A 5,633-nucleotide genomic window follows, 5' to 3' on the forward strand; every position below is an offset into this window, starting at 1 on the left:
GTGTACTGTTTTCCCTCCCTGTAGATCTTATGTGACGCCCTGGACCAGCCATTGTCTATGCTGCAATCGTTAATGGGAGGGGGGGGGGGACCTAGAGTTGCTATGGCCTCTATGTTTCAGCCATATTCCTGCGGCGGTTTGGGAGTACCCAATCTCCGGCTATACCATGGATCTGCAGTCTTAAGGCCCCATCACACACAGAGATAAATCTTTGGCAGATCTGTGGTTGCAGTGAAATCATTGACATATTGTTCCATTTGTACACAGCCACAAACCTGGCACTGATTGTCCACAATTTCACTGCAACCACATATCTGCCGCAGATTTATCTCTGTGTGTGACAGGGCCTTTAGAGGCGACTCGTGAGTGGTGGATTACTGATCCGTCCCTCGGATGGTTGCAAATAGAAGCTTTTTTTTCTCCTAAAAGCTCCACTCAGACTGTGTAAGAGGAAGAACTATTGAAACCATCCCAGAGAAAATATTGTCTTCGTACTATGTCCTTGGTTATCTATTGGTGAATAGGTGGATAGATAATAATAATAATAATAATAATAGATATTATTATTGGGTCTCATCTTTGTTCATTCTCGGATTCGGTAAACAGGTTTTCCTTACGAAGTCTTGTTTTTTAAATTTTTACAAGTTAGGCATTTCTTGACTTCTTGTACTAGATCAGACCTGGGCAAGGGGCGGCCCGCGGGCCACATCCAGCCCGCCTACTCTCTGTGACCGGCCCGCCTGGCTCAGGGCGTCCTTGCTGGCCGGCCAGTGATGAGGGCAATCTGACCTGTTGTCCGGAGTTCCAGGCTCCGGGAGACCCGTGGTCAGATTGCCCTCATCACATGCTGCGTGCCGGGCAGGGAGCGATCCTGCAGCTCTGCACAGTCAGTGCAGGCAGCGGAACGCAGGAATCTCTCCTCTGTTCCCTGCCCGACACCTTTCTCTGTGACACACGCGCGCCCTGATATCGTCAGTACGACACGCGTGTGTCATTTGAAAAGTTCCCGCCTGGCAGGAGAAGAAGTTGCAGCAGCCGGGGCCCATACGGAGAGAAGCAGCGGCGGGGGCTCCTAAGAAAACAGCATCGGCGCAGCCTGGGCATGTAAAAGAGAAGCAGCTCAGCGGGGAGCTCGTACGGAGGTGCCTGAGGAGGGGACAATAAGAAGAGAGAGGTGAGTGGTTACCAGTAACCTGCGAGGACAATGGGAGGCGGGAGGTAACTGTTGACAAATATTTGGGGTGTAGTGGTGTAGTATATGGGAACGTAGTTTTACAGGTGTGGTATATGGGTGGGGGTAGTGGTGTAGTATATAGTGGTGTAGTTTTATAGGGGTGTAGTGGTGTAGCATAATACAGGTGTATATAGGGGTGTAGTATAATACAGGTGTATATAGGGGTGTAGTGGTGTAGTATAATACAGGTGTATGTAGTGGTGTAGTATAATACAGGTGTAGTATATAGGGGTGTAGTATAATATAGGTGTAGTATATAGGGGTGTAGTGGTGTAGTATAATACAGGTGTATATAGGGGTGTAGTGGTGTAGTATAATACAGGTGTAGTATATAGTAGTGTAGTATAATACAGGTGTATATAGTGATGTAGTGGTGTAGTATCATACAGGTGTAGTATATAGGGGTGTAGTGGTGTAGTATAATACAGGTGTAGTATATAGGGGTGTAGTGGTGTAGTATAATACAGGTGTAGTATATAGGAGTGTAGTATAATACAGGTGTATATAGTGATGTAATGGTGTAGTATAATACAGGTGTAGTATATAGGGAGTAGTGGTGTAGTTTATCACAGGTGTAGTATAATACAAGTGTAGTATATAGGGGTGTAGTGATGTAGGTTATCACAGTTGTAGTAAATAGTGATGTAATGGTGCAGTTTATTACAGGTGTAGTATATAGTGATGTAGTATATTACAGGTGTATATAGGGGTGTAGCGATGCAGTATATAGTGGTATAGTATATAGAGGTGTAGTTTATTACAGGTGCAGTGTATAGGGATGTATATTACAGGTGTAGTATGTGACGGGTGTAGTGATGTAGTGTATGGGGATTGTGTGTGTATGTATGTATACAGTGTGTGTATATGTATATAATATTATATACACACAGTATATATATGCGTGTTTGTATATATATTATATATATGTACATAATATATATATATATATATATATATATATATATACAGTTAGGTCCAGAAATATTTGGACAGTGACACAATTTTCGCGAGTTGGGCTCTGCATGCCACCACATTGGATTTGAAATGAAACCTCTACAACAGAATTCAAGTGCAGATTGTAACGTTTAATTTGAAGGTTTGAACAAAAATATCTGATAGAAATTGTAGGAATTGTACACATTTCTTTACAAACACTCCACATTTTAGGAGGTCAAAAGTAATTGGACAAATAAACCAAACCCAAACAAAATATTTTTATTTTCAATATTTTGTTGCGAATCCTTTGGAGGCAATCACTGCCTTAAGTCTGGAACCCATGGACATCACCAAACGCTGGGTTTCCTCCTTCTTAATGCTTTTCCAGGCCTTTACAGCCGCAGCCTTCAGGTCTTGCTTGTTTGTGGGTCTTTCCATCTTAAGTCTGGATTTGAGCAAGTGAAATGCATGCTCAATTGGGTTAAGATCTGGTGATTGACTTGGCCATTGCAGAATGTTCCACTTTTTTGCACTCCTGGGTAGCTTTGGCTGTATGCTTGGGGTCATTGTTCATCTGTACTATGAAGCGCCATCCGATCAACTTTGCGGCATTTGGCTGAATCTGGGCTGAAAGTATATCCCGGTACACTTCAGAATTCATCCGGCTACTCTTGTCTGCTGTTATGTCATCAATAAACACAAGTGACCCAGTGCCATTGAAAGCCATGCATGCCCATGCCATCACGTTGCCTCCACCATGTTTTACAGAGGATGTGGTGTGCCTTGGATCATGTGCCGTTCCCTTTCTTCTCCAAACTTTTTTCTTCCCATCATTCTGGTACAGGTTGATCTTTGTCTCATCTGTCCATAGAATACTTTTCCAGAACTGAGCTGGCTTCATGAGGTGTTTTTCAGCAAATTTAACTCTGGCCTGTCTATTTTTGGAATTGATGAATGGTTTGCATCTAGATGTGAACCCTTTGTATTTACTTTCATGGAGTCTTCTCTTTACTGTTGACTTAGAGACAGATACACCTACTTCACTGAGAGTGTTCTGGACTTCAGTTGATGTTGTGAACGGTTTCTTCTTCACCAAAGAAAGTATGCGGCGATCATCCACCACTGTTGTCATCCGTGGACGCCCAGGCCTTTTTGAGTTCCCAAGCTCACCAGTCAATTCCTTTTTTCTCAGAATGTACCCGACTGTTGATTTTGCTACTCCAAGCATGTCTGCTATCTCTCTGATGGATTTTTTCTTTTTTTTCAGCCTCAGGATGTTCTGCTTCACCTCAATTGAGAGTTCCTTAGACCGCATGTTGTCTGGTCACAGCAACAGCTTCCAAATGCAAAACCACACACCTGTAATCAACCCCAGACCTTTTAACTACTTCATTGATTACAGGTTAACGAGGGAGACGCCTTCAGAGATAATTGCAGCCCTTAGAGTCCCTTGTCCAATTACTTTTGGTCCCTTGAAAAAGAGGAGGCTATGCATTACAGGGCTATGATTCCTAAACCCTTTCTCCGATTTAGATGTGAAAACTCTCATATTGCAGCTGGGAGTGTGCACTTTCAGCCCATATTATATATATAATTGTATTTCTGAACATGCTTTTGTAAACAGCTAAAATAACAAAACTTGTGTCACTGTCCAAATATTTCTGGACCTAACTGTATATATATATATATATATATATATATATATATATATATATATATATATATAAGCTCTAGAACCGGCCCTCTAAAACCATCCCATTTTCTTATGCGGCCCCATGGGAAAATTAATTGCCCACCCCTCTACTAGATGGTATCTTGCTTTGTCTCCCTCCCCCTTGCATTCATTCCTCCGGAAGACTAATCCTAAGATTAAAGATCTTTATTTTCTCTGGAGCAAATAAAAAAAAGATGCATATGGGCTGATACCTGTGCATTGCTAGATTGGCATATATAGTACCTAATTATGCTCTGCTGGTGGAGGGGTTGTGCTGAGAGAGGTTCCCTTGGGCATATTTGGTGGTCATGCCCTAAAATAACATCTTTTTGGGACTCAGTGGCTAAGTTATTCTCCTTAACAGGGTTTCAAATAGATCTTAACCCTCGACTTGCATTACTAAATATAAGTTTGAAAATTCTGCCCCACGAGTTGATAGTGGTTGTTACTTACATTCTTACGTCTGCTAGTTACTGTATTTCTTTAAATTGGAGGTCTCAGAATGTTTCTACTGTACAAGATTTAATTATGAGAGTTAATATCCATTATCAGCGGTTTTTTGTAAAAAAATATGGGGGGGGTGCGCTGTCAGGCGCTGGCGGCCGAGATTGAGGAGTGGGGGGGGTGTCAGCCGGCGGCCGAGATTGAGGAGTGGGGAGGGGGTGCTGCCGTGCTGTCGGGCAGCCGGGAGATCCTTTGCACAGTTTACCTGTTGAGGCACTATACTCTATCATCTGATTTGTTTCTGTCTCCACGTCTGTTCGGGGTCTTTTGCGTGCCGGAGCCGCACCAACCTAGAAATAGTGTGTTATTTTATCCATCTAAAGGGGGCTTTACACGCTACGACATCGCTAATGCGAAGTCGCTGGGGTCACGGAATTTGTGACGCACATCCGGCCGCATTAGCGATGCCGTTGCGTGTGACACCTATGAGCGATTTTGCATCGTCGCAAAAACGTGCAAAATCGCTCATCGGTGACATGGGGGTCCATTCTCAAATATTGTTACTGCAGCAGTAATGAAGTTGTTCCTCGTTCCTGCGGCAGAACACATCGCTCCGTGTGACACCGCAGGAACGAGGAAGCTCTCCTTACCTGCCTCCCGGCCGCTATGCGGAAGGAAGGAGGTGGGCGGGATGTTACGTCCCGCTCATCTCCGCCCCTCTGCTTCTATTGGGCAGCAGTTCAGTGACGCAGCTGTGACGTCGCTGTGATGCTGAACGAACCGCCCCCTTAGAAAGGAGGCGGTTCGCCGGTCACAGCGACGTCGCCGGGCAGGTAAGTACGTGTGATGGGTCTGGGCGATATTGTGCGGCACGGGCAGCGATTTGCCCGTGTCGCACAACAGATGGGGGCGGGTACCCACGCTAGCGATATCGGTACCGATATCGCAGCGTGTAAAGCGGCCTTAAGACAAGTTTGATGAAACAAAACTCAATGAACCCTGCTCCCTCCATTCTCCATCACCCTGTTCCCTCCATCCTCCATCCCCCTGGTCTCTCCATCCACCATCCCCCTGCTCCTTCCATCCTCGATCCCCCTGATCTTTCCATCCTCCATCACCCTCGTCTCTTAATTCTTCATATCCCTGATTTCACTTTATCCCACTTGCATCCTTCTTCCCCCTGCACAGCCTGCCGCCCTCTGCACCCCTCTCTCACATACCCTGCACTCCTCCATCTTCTCCAGCTTCTTTCCCGCTGGGCAAAACTCCACGGCTCTCCCCACCCGAGTCACATGTACGTGACAT

This window comes from Anomaloglossus baeobatrachus, chromosome 2 (genome assembly GCF_048569485.1).
Source record: "Anomaloglossus baeobatrachus isolate aAnoBae1 chromosome 2, aAnoBae1.hap1, whole genome shotgun sequence".
NCBI lineage: Eukaryota > Metazoa > Chordata > Amphibia > Anura > Aromobatidae > Anomaloglossus > Anomaloglossus baeobatrachus.